This window comes from Carcharodon carcharias, chromosome 37 (assembly GCF_017639515.1).
Source record: "Carcharodon carcharias isolate sCarCar2 chromosome 37, sCarCar2.pri, whole genome shotgun sequence".
Lineage (NCBI taxonomy): Eukaryota > Metazoa > Chordata > Chondrichthyes > Lamniformes > Lamnidae > Carcharodon > Carcharodon carcharias.
In genome coordinates this window covers 8,783,095-8,798,688 of record NC_054503.1, presented here as the reverse complement: position 1 = coordinate 8,798,688, position 15,594 = coordinate 8,783,095, and the positions used below count along the sequence as shown (strand labels likewise).

The window sequence follows — 15,594 nt, the reverse complement described above, 5'->3', positions numbered from 1 at the left end:
CTTCTCCAATTTATCTTCATAACTGAAGTTCCTCATTCCTGGAACCATTCTTGTGAATCTTTTCTACACTCCCACCAATGCCATCACATCCTTCCTAAAGTCTGGCACCCAGAACTGAACGCACTGCTCCAGTTGAGGCTGAACTAGTGTCTTATACAAGTTCAACATAACCTCCTTGCTCTTGCACTCTATGCCCCTATTAGTTTTTTTTTATTCATTCATGGGGTGTGGGCTTTGCTGGCTGGACCAGCATTTATTGCCCACCCCTGGTTGCCTTTGAGAAGGTGGTGGTGAGCTGCCTTCCTGAACCACTGCAGTCCATGTGGTGTAGGTACACCCACAGTGCTGTTTGGGAAGGGAGTTCCAGGATTTTGATCCAGCAACAGTGAAGGAACGGTGATATATTTCCAGGGCAGAATGGTGAGTGACTTGAAAGGGAACTTGCAGGTGGTGGTGTTCCCATGTATCTGCTGCCCTTGTCCTTCTAGATGGTAGTCATCCTGCATTTGGAAGGTGCCGTCTAAGGAGCCTTGGTGAATTCCTGCAATGCATCTTGCAGTTGGTACACACTGCTGCTACTGTGTGTCAGTGGTGGAGGGAGTGAATGTTTGTGGATGTGCCAATCAAGCGGGGCTGCTTTGTCCTACATGGTTTCAAGCTTCTGAGTGTTGTGGGAGCTGCACTCATCCAGGCAAGTGGGAAGTATTCCATTACACTCCTGACTTGTGCCTTTTAGATGGTGGACAGGCTTTGGGGAGTCAGGAGGTGAGTAACTCGCCACAGGATTCCTAGCCTCTGACCTGCTTTTATAGCCACAGTATTTATCTGGCTAGTCCAGTTCAGTTTCTGGTCAATGGTAACCCTTAGGATGTTGATCATAGGGGATTCAGTGATGGTAATGCCATTGAATGTCAAGGGACAATGATTAGATTCTGTCTTGTTGGAGATGGTCATTGCATGGCACTTGTGTGGTGAGAATGTTACTTTGCCATTTGTCAGCCCAAGCCTGGAGATTGTCCAGGTCTTGCTGCCTTTGGACATGGACTACTTAAGAATACTGCATGCTTTATTTACTGCCCTCTCATCCTGTCCTGCCACCTTGACTTATGCACATATGCACCAATGTCCTTTGATCCTGCACCCACTTAAGAGTTCTACCCTTTATATTTCCTCTTCATGTTCTTCCAACCAAAATGTATCATTCCACATTTCTCCGCATTGAACTTCATCTGCCACTTGTCCGCCCATTCCACCAACTTGCCTGCAACACTGGTTCATTTCTGCATACCTATCTCATTGTGTGAAGTCAACATGACCAGAAAAGTAATTTATCCAGCATTGGTTTTCAACCCGCCGACTTCCATGAAGGAATACCTCATTGGACTTTGATTCTGGCCTCTGGAACCAACATGAAACAACATTTCTATTCTCTGTGGTCCTTGCACTGTAAATCTTTCTTTTTTCTATGCCTCTTTTACTGTGTGAATCGAAAGGTGGCAATGTAGTGATCCTCCTTCTGTGTTTTGAGTATGTGAAGATAAACTAACCCTTTGAGCTCATTGTGTCTCAAGTTTGCTGTGAGGTTATTAATAGATAATTGCATCACACCAGAATCGAGGGGTTGGGAAATACATCGCCACTTATAAAGTGGGAAACAAATCAAAAACACCTTTCTGTTTACGGACTGGTGGTGTGAGGAGAACTTAGTGCAGTTTAAATTAATCCCCTCCTGTCTGTAACACTATCAAGTTCTGTTCTTACTAACATTGATAGTGAGTTAGAATTATGGGGTTTATGGCAGGTAGAGGTCAAATTTTCAGCAAGATTTAACCTTTTACCACAACAAACTGGGGATTTTGTATTTGCCCAAGCACTCAAGAGGCTAACTCCAAAAGTTTTGCTAAGTTCAAGTTCGAAATATTAGTTATAATTCCACCCAAAAGTATTTGAACTTTAGAAAAGGAATTAAGAGATGGACGTTACTGAGCTTGATATGATAATGGTACATCTTGTGGACACACATTGGCAGCTGATGGGTTTGTGTGAGTGAGTGTGCGCACAAATAGATGTATATATGCCAGGTGTTTGAAAAGTCCTTGTTTAACTTTAAGCTATAATAACTTTGGATTTTAAAAGCACATTCTGTTCTTATTTTTATCTGAAGTTTGATTTTATACAATTATTACTTGCAGTTAAATAATGAAGTGTGCGCCAATTTGGGAAGTTGACTGGGTTGAAGAATTTTTTTTGTAATTCAGGATTCAGAGATAAGAATCAAAACTTGAGATGCTATAGCCCCACCACTGACGGGTGTGTTTTAATTTCAGCTTGACAGGTTTACATAGGCAATTTTCATTATAAATATGGATTGTGGAATTAAAAATTGAATGGAGAGTATTCAACTTTAAGATTTTAAATGTTGTAGATAAACATAGGATGCTCTATGGCGCAGTGATAGCATCCATGCCTCTGAGCCAGAAACTCTGGGTTCAAGTCGGACTTGATAGCCAAGGCAGGTGCATTTATAACATGGCTAAAGAGGTTGAGTGTCATCTTGTAATTCCTTCCAAATAATAGCCTGATGGCAGGCGGTAGGAGCGGGAGAGTCTCTTGGTCAGCCATACTGCAGAAGGCAATGGCAAACCACTGCAGTACCTTGTCAAGCATAATCAAAGACCCCAGTTCATGGCTGCCAGTGCCCTCTTGGGACATAGTACCTGAACAGAGAGAGAGATAAGCACATGCTATTTGTAATTTATGTACTTAAAGGGACATTGCCACAATTTGGGGAGTTACTATATAGGTTTAGTACCTCGAATGTTCTGCTACAACAATACTAAATCAGATCAGCCATTCAGTAGAAGCTGCATGATGAGTTTTGAAGTAAATATCGCAATGTGAGTTTTAAGTTTTGATTATTGTAAATTTGTACATGTAGTACCATTTAAGTGCAGTCACGGTTCGTTATGTAATTATACTTTCTCTATTCACAAACCCGGGTAAGATAATACGCATGTTGTGTTACCAGGGCAACAGTACCGCTTAAAAATTCAGTGAAATTTCATTGTACAACACAAAATATCAGATAATATTTTTGTTAGTCCATATGGTTAATTAAAATCCATAAATTATTTCAACATTTGATGTTCTTTGTAAATTGCAATGTGAGTGAGCGCAGCAATTTGGGCAGTGAGTGAGTGTCGACTTGTGTGGGCAGTTAGTAATTGGAACATTTAGAGGAAAAAAAATGGGCTTTTCTTTCATTCCCTCAACTTAAGACTGAATCGTTTTCATTTTGGAAACAAAATGAAAACTATGCAAACTAAATTGACCTTTGTTGTGGAGAAAAAATTTTCAGAAGATTAAAAAAAATCTTAAATTAGCAGATAGAGTGAAAACTACATTGGCCCAGATGCTAATCTTTGGTTTTATGATTCAGGCTGTTTCAAGGAATCATCTTGCAAGTGTTTGATTCAGCTTCAACATACTAATATTTCTCCCTTACTGTGGCACGTGTGATTCCCTTCCCACCTTGTCATCAGGAGCAGACTAACAGAAAATCAGATAGTTATAGAATATCCCTGGCAGGCTCTTGAGAGTAAATTGTCCACTAGTCTCTGCCAGCCAAGAATGCTATCAGAAAAAGGAGCAAAGTATGGAAAATAAAAAAATGAAAAGGAGAGAATTACCCTGTTCGAGATCAAATTAAATAAAGATTGAAGTGAGTTGGAACAGGGTCAACTTTGGCAAATTGCAAATTGCAGCCCTGCATGTTCTTGAATCTGCACTGAAGGACATGAGTGGATCAGGGATTTTAACTTTGGGCTGTTTTGCACCATCTAACAGGAGTTAAGTTGCTGTAGTGATAGATTTACATCACTATCCGGGAGCTGTCATTGTTTTTACTCCAGTCCAAAGGTAGAGGAAGTAATTGCACAATTTTTGAGGTTTGTTTTCTATTCAAAGCAGCTGCAATTTCATATCCAAACTGTTTAATCCTCCAGCAGTCAGAAGGGCCAAATTCAGCCATGTCTCAGGGCTCCAGAGCAGCCACAGATGGCTTCCAGACCTTGCCCAGATTGTTTTTAAATAACTTTTTGTTCACTACAAAGCTGCTATAATTATATGGTTCTAAATGCCCATCTAACGTTGACACATGGGGCTGCACTCAGTGTGCCATGTATTCTGAGTTCCAGACAACATAATGCAAAATCATTCAGTGGACAAAAGATAAAAGCAAATACTTTATTTCTGTTTAAATTTCCTATTTTCTCCCTTTCTCTCAGTGGATCTTGCTGGTGTATGGTTCCACTGTGCCATCATTCTTCTGATACCCTGTCCAGATGGCTATTCTTCAAAAAGAAATAAGTGATAAGCCTAGATAGATGTTGACCTTGCCAGCGATGCCCTCATCCAATGAATGAATGAAAACAAAAGATGGCGTCAGTAGGATATTGGACCAAGGAGGGCATCACTTCTGAACCTGATCCTATTCTCATGCAATGTCCACAAATCATACCAATTTTGAGCATGAAAACTAACTGACTTTTATTTTCTCCACCATTGCCCGGGGATGCAGAGAAGAAGGTGGTATTTGCTAACTGGCTACAAGAAGAAATGAAAAGCCAAGACTTTCTGTTTGGCATTGTTCAGTTCGGTTCTGACTTTATCAACTGAGGCATCAGAGGAGCTTATATACCTTTAAAAAATATATATGTTGCGCGAGTATAAATGCATTCCATCCCTGCTAGAAGCAACGCAGGAGCAGCTGGGAAATGTTCCTCTTGTCGATTTTTCTCCCTCTGGCCTGAGGAATTGTCTGGGTTCCCCTCAGTGCCTACCCTCAACATTGTACTTGAAGTTATCAATTCAGTGGCCTTGATAATTCAAACTCCAATGGAGAGCACTACTGTAGCACCCACAGAGGTAATATTTTTAAATTTGGTAATACTACACCTTTCTGCAGAATGACAGTGTTGGTGTTAAGCAATTAAATTCATCCTAGGAGCTCCCTCATGGCCTAATGGATAGAAACACTGTCAAATGTAGTTCTTAAGTTCTGTAGACCGGAAGGTTCCATGTTCAGTCTCTCACCTTGTACTGCAGCAGTTGATCGTAGCTTGGCAGTAGGAATCTTACAATGAGCTGAGGTGTTCCCAGTCTAGGGAGGTGAAAATTAGCCATGACTCTTGATCCTTTTACTATCCAATAACTCCTGCTGGCATGTAATCATGTGTGGCCATGGGTCAAAAACAGATTTACACTCAGCCCTTGCACCATCTGTGGTCGAATATGCTGCCAATGCCTATATTGTCACTAGGACAAATCATCAGAGGATTGCCAGAACTTGTGGAACTGTACCCAGCATGAGTTAATGCTTTCATGAAAGTGGAAAAGAAAATTGCAGGAGAAACCTCCCTTGACCTCAGCTACATAAAACAAAGTAAGCTGTGTATAGCTATTTTAGATTAAATCTGATATGAAGGGTGCATGTCTCATTTAAAATTAATTATAAGTGCCTGCAAGTGACACTGAAATGGGTGTACCACTTTTAATGTAAAAAAGATGTCAAGTTGCTTCACAGATGGTTGCTGGAAATGGAAATAGATTCCAAGCTGGGAAAAAAGAGATTAGGAGATGTGATGGAAAGCTTGGCTGGCGCGAATGGCTTAGAGAAGGTTTTTGAAGCTGGAAGGAGTTGAAGATGCAAAGAAAGCTCAGGGGGGAGTTTCAAAGAGTAGGACTGAGGCTTATTTTTTCCCCTAATCCCTTTGCTGTCCAATAATTCTAATAGCTCCCTTTGCTCAGGCACTGCCTGTCTCCCTAACAAAACTGCCATCATTGTTAAACCACTCATTACCCATATGTCCTCTTTGGATTTTTCCAAGGATCTGTTTTGACTTTTCTCACCTTGTAGCTGCTCCTTTTCCTCCATCTCTACCTCACCCCTACTGCAGTGAAAAAAATTGTGTCAGCTCTAGAATTTAATTTCTAGAAGTTCCTCGTTGCCAGCCTTCCATTTCCCTCAATCCATAAACTCCAGCTTTTTCAAAACTCAGGTGTTTGATTTTTTCTAACACTGGGTTCTGCTTACCCGTCACCTCAGCCATTACAGATCTACACAGGCTGCCTTTCACCTCTTGCATTGAATTTAAACTCCTTGTCCACTCTAGCAAGTCCCTTGGCAGCCTTGCTCTGCCCTACCACCTTACTTTCTCTCCCAAACCCTTTGATCCTTCAACTCTGACCTTTCATGCTTATATCCAGAGCTATTCTTGCACAGCCTTTAGCCAGTTTAGCCATTTTCTGTCTTTCTAATTTTCTCCATTCCAATCAAATCCATCTTTTGAGTCTCCGTTTTTGTCACCTCTTGTAACTCTCCCACCGTGGCTTGGTTAAAATTAATCACCCTATACAGTGTCTTGGGACATTTTTCTGTTAAATGTGCTGCATAAATATGTGTAATTTTTATTTACATTTTCATGCTTGCTCAATCATGAGATAATCTATCTTCCAAAATCTAATTCTATGATCTAAGTGCCATCCTTGCATTCTCTATTAACTGTGCTTTCACTGTGATGTTTACAAGAACTGAACTACAAATGCATGCACGCACTCAGCTTTATTAACAGATGACTAAAAGGAAAATGTTTGAGCAGGTTTAGTGGCCCTACCAGTGGGATGCTTTACTGGATAATGAGTCCAGAACTATCTGTTGATTGCTTGATATAGTAAGTTACTGTATTCCTTAAGACTGACTGTAAATAGTGCAGTGTTCATTCCTTACCTACTGTTTTTAATTAGTAGAGATGACTAAAAAATAAATTTTTCATGTTTCAGGTAAGTTAATTTAAATTGCTATGAGTTTTGTTATAGAATAATTACGTTTCAGATTAATCTAAAGCTATGGTTCCAAGCTGCTCCAAAAACTAGCTGGATAAAAGCTTCACTTAGAGGTCATATTGAATGGTCCTAAATCCAGTTATGCTCCATGTACAGTTACTGATCTCAATTGTGTTACTATAATTGTCCTCACAAGCCCAGGGCAGACAAGTGAAGAATCCACTTGGACTCCAACACTTGACTGCTACCTGGTAACAGCCACTGGAAGGCACGTGGTGGTTCGCTGAAAACAGGGTCAAGATCAAATTTCATACCATTTTCATGAGCGTGGAGTTGAGCTGGCACATTGTGCATCATTCACCCATGCCAGCAACTCATCCTAAATTTAATGAAGGGAATCCCTTCCATAATTTGGCAGACGGAAAGCTAGCCCAGAGCACTTTGCCTGTTGCACATTTGGCTTAAGAGGCATAGGACCTGGTGAGGCAGCAATTCCTGGAGAAATGCAGCTCACTATTAAAGCAGAAATTGTGATGGAAGAAGTGTGAACTGACTTGTCCACACTCATCAAGGCTCCTTTGATAAAGCCTTCCAAATCCCCAATCTCTACCACCTAGAGGGACAAGGGCAACAGATGCTTGGGAACATCATCACCTGCAAGTTTCCCTCCAAGCCACGTGCTATCCTGACTTGGAACTGTGGGCTAGATTTTCAGCTCAGCATGCAGGTGCGCGCCTGACATGCACCAGCGTGAAATAGCGCACAATGACGCCAGGTGAGCATCCTGACATCATCACGCACTTGCGCGATGTTTCAGTTGGCAGGTGCATTGCCGACTTCTGCGCCCACCTGTTGACAATTAACAGCCCATTATTTAATTAATTAAATAGAATTTTCCCATGCCCGTCCAACCTTGAGGTTGGCGGACAGGCGGATAGGCCAAGTGGCCTTTGGATTTTTGAGGAAACCTCATCCATGGGCTGGATGAGGTTTCCGATGTTAATTAAAAATAAAATAAAAGTTTTTAGAACTCATTTTCAACATGTCCCTGCTCATGTGACAAAGTTTTCCTTTGTTTTAAAAAGTTTATTTTTCATGTGAAAAATCTTCAGCTCCCTAAGGTAGCTCTGTGCCCTCAGGGAGCTTTCTGTGGGTGCACCCACGTGCATATTGATAATCTGGTCATTATCACATGGCTGTTTGTGGGATCTTGTTGTGTACAAATTGGTTGCCTTGTTTCCCACATTACGGCTGTGAATGCACTTCCTAAAAGTACTTCATCGGCTGTAAAGAACTTTGAGACAACTGGTGGTCATGAAAGGCATTATAGAAATACAAGCCTTCTTTTTTGTATTTGGCTGAACATGAAGTTTGTTGGCATCAGGAGGAAGGCAAGGATAACTTTTCACCACTTCTACACACATTGTGTGTCATGCTTGTCAAGCCACACAAAAGTTGGGAAAGGAGAAGGGGGAGGCAGGCAGGAGTTGAAAGGCAAGTGACACAGCAGCCTGGCACCTGACCCCTGTTTGTGGCTGCTGAATTGGAAATGGTTGCAAAGAGAGAGACCTTGGGCCTAAGCTTCCACTGAGTGGCAGTCAGCATTGGATTGCCCAGTGCTCAGTGCCCAGTTTCTTAATCTGATTTTTCTCCCAGCCTGTCTCGCTCGACCTTCAGACTCAGGCTGGCAAGATCCAGGTAGTGTACTGTGTCCCTGGAGCCTAGAGTCGAAGTGCAGGGGAATCGAACTGAAGGAGGCCACGCTCCTTCTTTGAGCACTAGCTGCCATAAGCCAGGTAAGTTTAAAGGCCCATTGAAATTTAAAGGTCCTTGACAGGCCAGGGAGAAGGTAAGTGGATAGAATTTGGGGGATGGGGGTTTCGGAGATCGGGTGTGTTGGAGGTCCAGCCTCGGGGTGGGGCTGTGGTCGGGCCACAAAAGGGTGGGGTTGGGCCTTCGAAGGGTAGGGTGGCTTGCTTTAGGGGGGGCGCGTTGGGTGGATTGGGACTTAGAAGTGGGAGGAGATGTGGTGTTGGGCCTCGGGTCTCTGGTCAGGTCTAGTCAGGTCTGGGGAGGGATGTGCAGATGAGAGCCAGGTCCACTTGTGGTTGGGGGGAATGGGCGGTGGGGTTGCGAGGAGGAGTCCTGTGCAGGTAGGGGTAATCCTGTGAGGAGGATAGTCAGGGGTGTGGGGGGAGTCCTGTAGGGAGGTTGGTCTGGGTCTGTACTATAGTTACCCAGGAGTTTTAATCCTTCTAACTTTTACTGAGTAACTTTTTGAGTAACCCAGTCAGAACCATCAAAGTTTGCGATTTAAATCGCATTTTTGGATGGTTCCCAGTGCAGGGAAATTGCCGAGGGGAAGTTTGCACTTCTGGGCAATTTGTGTGCAAATCTTAGTTGGGAACTTCTGAAGGGGATTCCCCAGCATATCTTTGGGATACGCCCCCAATCCGACACTGGAGAGCTTGGAAGTTAAGGTCCCTTTGCCACTCCATGGCGCATCATGCCTGCAAGGAGACAGTCACTGGCTGTGCCAACCTTATGATGCATGTTCCCAGCAGCTGTCCCAATGCATAATCAAAAACAGTTCCCTGTGGTCAGTATCAGCTGGATGTGACAATGTCTGCAAAGATGCCTGGCATCACCTTACTGATTTCAATATGAGCTTTTTTTTAGGTGACAAAAACCTTGGAATGCTTTTTGTAGTTGTTATCACCGAAAACATAGCATACTTATGGTTAGTGTATATCCAAAGAATCATCCAGCAAGATGGTTAATTGCATCAGGCCTGTCTCCTAACCTGCCTTGGGAATGGAAGCTTCTAGAACATTGATCATCTGCCAGAGTGAAGGATACATGCTAGTTCTGTGGAGATGCAGATTTGCAGTTACCAATGGGTGGGAACAGAACATCTCTGGTACAATCTAGGATTTTTGGTATCTCTCTGTTAGCCCTTTTCCAAAGAGCTACAATGGGTAATTCCCATTAGAAACCTATTGGCAGTGCTAATGGAGCTGGAAGAAAAACACAGGCCGTGGATGCTGTAAGGATCCTGAAAACGCAAAAAAAAAGGTGCAGAAATGACCAAAACTACTGAATAAACTTCTCAGTTGGCTCTTTTAAACTTACTCTGGATACAGTCATCTCCAGGTAACCCTTAATGCCCATGACTTATGGGTGTCAGTAGGATCTTGCAATCCTGCGGCTGAGGGCTGGTAAATAACTGTATAGAGTGCAAACTTCAGCTTTCCCCCAAGCCTCAGCAGATAGTTGAACAGCAGGCAAAATGAGCACAGATCATTGGGCATGATCCCTGTCCTTTTTTCCAATCCCATCTGCATCCCTTTCCAGTTTGCGACAATTAAAATAAGCTTGTGCTCTGAGGTTGAACTTCAGGCATTTTGTTGGAGGGCGGAGTGGGGCGAGTACTGTATTATTTTAGGCTTATGATGCAAGAACACTTGCTTGTCATCTTAAAATACAGCAAGCATGACAAGAATGTGAAAGAATACATAGCTGTCATTTTGGTTCTAATCTTTAAGTGTTGTCTGAAATCCAGGTTAAATTAAAATAAGGACATTGCAGAGGTTTGGTGACCCAAATAGCTCCTGTGTGTTGTCCTTGTGGAACCAGTGCATTCGTTTAATCTTTATTTTAATGGCTTTGTACCTCATTGCGAAGCTCTTGATGCAGGGCTGTCAACATCAAGGAGATGCTGGAGGTGACATTTATGATCAGCAAGACTGACAGATTGCAAATCCATTTACAGATGTGTTTCTCAGAGTGACATCAAAGCAGGAAACTAAAATGAGTGCTTGTCATTCCTAATGGAAGACCATTGGCTAGTCTGTTTGATGTTGTTGCTGAGACGTATGAACACTAAAATATAAATCTTGTAGTACCAATCCCAAATTAATTTTTCACCTTCAAAATAATTGAAAGATTGTTATATTTTGGCCCTGAATTTCCACAGAGGTTTTTCCCAATCCCAGTTGGCAGAACGTTCACCCTCCCCCAACCCACACCTGACAAACTTCTGAAAATGGCTGTTCAGATCATTTCTCTGGGGCTCCGCTGCATTCCCACTCATGTTACAGTGGAAAATCGGGAGAATACTTGCAGAATTTCCAGCAATATGTGTGTCAACTCTCAGACTTTAAGATAGAAGTGTTTGGAATCATTGAGCCAGAGTCACAAATGAGGGTCTCTATGACAGATGGGCTGAGGTAGGTGTAAGGGCAGAGGTGAATGCTAGTGTTACAGAGGGGAAAGTAGGAGGCCATCTTTGTGATGGAGAGAAATCTGGTTTGGAAAGTTAGCTCAGGATTGAAAAGAATGCTATTGCTATGAATTGCCAGTTCAATCTGAGACTGTAGCTTGGGAGGGGGATTAAATTGGTGGTGAGCGAACAGGGTTGAAGATAGTGCCTTTGGTTTTCCCAATGTTTAGCAAGAGGAAATTTCAGCCATCAGGTTCCCGATGTGCGACTCTGGCTCAATGATTCCAAACACTTCTATCTTGAAAGAGCAATGTGAATAGGTCATCAGAATAACCCTAAGTAGTATCACCAGGAATTTCCTCAGAGGCTCATTCCATAAGCTCCTATAGCTTCAGCAGAAAAGCTGGAGAGACCCACAAAGGCAATTTCCGCCCATCTTCTGCCAAAGTTATGGTGGCTAATTGGAAGCCTTGAATTCAGCCAGACTAGGGCCAGAATTTTCTGGTCCTGTTGGTGTCAGGCGCCATGGTGGGCAGAGCAGCGACAATATGGCGAGAAGGCCAAAAATCGGCTTCACGTCCCCATGAAACTAGTTTGCGATCATCAACACAATGGGGGGTGTGTTTCCTGCTGCCGCACGTCAGGAACCTGATTTTAATACTTCAGCATTGCATTTCAAGACTTGCTTGTTGGAATCATCTCCCTACGCTGTATCATCTGGGCACATCAGCGTCATTGCACGTTGACGCGCTTCACAACTGTACATAAGTGACGTACATCTACCGACCTGCACTTCGCTTGGGACTTCGAAGTTTGTTTGCCTACCTTGTTTTGGGCACCACTCACAGTCATCAGTGCCAGGCTTCGCAGGTGCCACCACATCACCTTTAGAAGGGTTCACAGACAGATCTCTACCTACCAGAACAACCATAAGACGGTCATTATAATACAATTCCAACTACATTGTTTGTGTTTCCAGAGAGCTGCAGGGCTAGGGCTAGCTTGGGGAAGGGGGAGAAGTGGTCTCAGGCAACAGAAGCTGCAGGGTGAGGGCTTTTACCGGGGAAGTGGGGTATCTCAGAGTGTGTTTGGGACACGTGTTAATCTGCGCAAGTAGCCTCAAGGCGGTGACGGCTGAGGAGGCAGTCTGCAGAGGAGATGAGGCCAGATGGAGAGGAGGGTGTGTGTAAGAGAATGAGTGGTGATGTCTCTTGACCTGGAAGGGAGTGAGATGCCAATGAATATGTGATGGCCTTTTGAATGTGAGAGTTTAGAGTGGTGAGATCGTTGCCTACCCTGGCAGCATGGATGAGATCATTCATCTGTTTTAGGCACTGGATGGCCGACCTCTTGTGTGCAGCATTGGCATTCTGCCATCGCCTCCCAAGGAGGTGTGACTGATGGGCTTCCTGCGGTCAGAGTAGGGTTGGAGGACATTGCAGCAGGCCTCCATGGCATCTAGAAGATGCCCCAGGGATGCGCCACTGAATCGGGGGGGCTGCACTCTTCTAGGCCTTTGAGGCCATGTCTTCACCGGAGCAGTCCTGGGCTGCAAGCATTGAGAAGTCTGCATGCGGCTGCAGTTTAAATATGACACCGTGCTTGAGGAATTGATGAGGTAATGGCATGGCGGGCAAAAAGGTGGTTGCCCGCCATCTTGATGGCGCATTTCCAGCGGCTGCATAATTAATGAGGCGAGAATGGGACGATACGATGCGAAAGCCCACTATTGCGGCCGGCTGGTAAACCAGCTTTTCTCCCCGCCTGCTACCGCAGTTTGTGCAAATCTGGGATGATTCTGCCCTCAGTATTGCATGGGCAGTGTGACAACACAAAGAGGCAGTGGTGGGGTTCAGAGATTTCAAGCCAGAAGGATTAAATGCAGTCACTCTTAGCATCCAACCAGTGTTGCCTTCTGTAGATTAAGATGTATCTTAAATTTGTTCTAACGTCCTTTATTCAGACCTCTGGTTTAAGATATCACATGACTTCTTGTCTCATCAAGAATTAAGCCCCTGTTTAGTTTTGCATTATTTTCCTAATTAAAGGTAGTAGGCCTCTGTTTATTTGCAGTTAGAACAATATACGTTACATAGCAATATAATCTGCATTTTATAAAAAAAGGTTAAATGAATTCAATTTTCTATTCTATCTGAGAGGATATTACATTGTGTGCATGGCACATCTGCTGCCATTATGTTAGGGTTTATTCATTATAATACAATTCCAACTACATTGTTTGTGTTTCCAGAGAGCCTACAATACTCATCATTGCAGACAGCTGTCTGTAAAACTGATGTAAATAAGTACCAGGAGATACATGTACATCTGCAAAGATGTGCAGAATAGGCTCTTTAGAAATGGACACAACGGGATTACAATTGTGGAGGTATTGGATAAACAGGGGACTATAATTGTAGATGCTCTCAGTGTACCAAGGCCAAAATACAATCAGATTATATTGATGTCACGTGGAGGGAAGGAAAAATAGGATAGCAAATTATCCCAGGACCACTATCTTTATCTTGGAATGGCTTGATGAACTATGGCATTGGCTTATGTTCAAAGCCGAGAAGTGAAGAGAAAATAGAAGACTTTAAGTCAGAGATTATCACGCTTAGTGGGCAAGATATAGCTCACTGCCCCTCCTCCCTCACACCAGTTTCTGTAGGCTTGGTTGTCCTTCCAACAGTTAGTTGGCTAAAAATGGCTTGTCTGCCTTAAGCAGAGTTGGATTGATTAGGTGTTTACCCCGCCCCCCCCCCTCGCCATTTTATGGACTAAATTTCCAGATGTTTCATTTTACCTTTCTCTGCCCTTTTCACCTTGCGTATGCTGCAATATACTGATTACAGCTATTCTAGTATGTGAAGCTTTCCTGTTTGTCTGCCATTTTGTTTAAATGTTAAAACCTGAAAAGAAAAGTGTATAAAAATGGTAGAAATATTAATAAAAATGAAAGTGCTTAATGTTACAAATCCCAAGATTAAGACATTCCTACATTTGCTGCTGCTTCAATTTGCATCAAGCAACTATGTGCTGGTTCCGTGTTTGAGTCTGCAGATGATAAAACACAGGTGAGGGTTTCGCCTGCAGAGCGTAAGAAATAGGTGGATGTAGGTGACGTACTGGGAATGGAGAGCATTTGGAGTAAGCTCGAGGCCAAATAGAACGCCAAGGTTCACTGATCTGGATAATAGAGGAGAGGTGTTGTAGGAGAATATGTGGCCAGCTGTTTCAAAGGCTTCAGAGATGGTGAGGAGGCGTATGAGGGGAAATGAACCATGGTCACAGTCACAGATTTGTGACTGTGTGCTGTGGAAAGATTAACTAAAGGAATTGTGAGCCAGATGGGCACAGATTTGGAAGGACAGAGTTTGAGGTTGAGTTTTCAGAGATGGGGCTGGGGCTGGGGTGTGGTGATGATATTTGCAGCTTTAGGAGGATGGAATCAGTACCACGTACAATATTAGTTAGCATGGATGCCAGGAAGGGAAGATCTTTGTTCAGCAGTTTAATGGGAATGTGATTAAGCGAGCAAGAGATGGATCACATGGATGAGATTTTTTTTTATTCTTTCATAGGATGTGGGTGTTGCTGGAAAAACCAGCATTTGTTGCCCATCACTAATTGCCTTTGAACTGAGGGCAGTTAAGAGTCAACCGCATTGCTGTCACATTTAGGCCAGACCAGGCAAATTTCCTTCCCTAAAGGACATTGGTGAACCAAATGGAATGACCAGATCGGATGATAGTTTCATGGTCAACATTACTGAAACTAGCTTTGTTTTCCAAATTTATCAATTGAGGTTAAGTTCCAGCAGCTGCCTTGGTGGGATTTGAACTTGTCTCCCCAGGGCAATAGCCTGGTCCTCTGGATTACTTGTCCAGTGACATTACCATTATGCCCAAATCTTCCCCAAGATGAACTTGGGGAAAGGGAAATGGGAGAGAAATGAGTAGAGATCTCAGTTCTAGGCCAGTGCAGAAAGGAACTAGGGGCAGTTTTGCCTTAGGCAATGAAAAGGTAGGAAAGCAATTGAGGCATCTGAACAGGTGGGCCTGGATTTTTGTCTCCGGGTCAGGAGTGCAGAGTCAGGACATTTTCCAGTTCTGCAAAACTGACCCTGGAGACAGTAGCCCAAAAAGTTGGATTTTCGTTCCCGGGTACTCAGGCCAGGTGACCCTGGAATGAGTGTGATCGATGCTGGGTATGAAGCTGGACTGGGCAGAAGGCCTGCCTCAGTGCACTGGTACTATATCGAAGTTAAAAAAAGGGAAACATTAAAACAGCCGTCGCCGCTCACTCCACACGCTCCATATGCCCCATCCATGCCATCTCATGCCCCCTCATATTCTCTATGCCAACTTAAGTCCACCCCCCCATGGCTCCTCCCCTCCATGCCAACCTATGCCCACAACTACCCCATAGCCCTTTATAGCCCCTATGTCAACTTAATGTCAGCTCATACCAATCCATGTCCCATCACTCTACCTGTTGCCCTTATACCTACCATACCAACTCACCCA

At 43.4% G+C, this 15,594-nt stretch overlaps 1 protein-coding gene across 1 annotated transcript in view; it reads left to right on the top strand.

Moving 5' to 3' along the window:
• The window catches only part of LOC121272970 (ADP-ribose glycohydrolase MACROD1-like), a 904,756-nt gene that overhangs the window by 201,493 nt on the left and 687,669 nt on the right, over nucleotides 1–15,594 (top strand). The window lies entirely within an intron of this gene.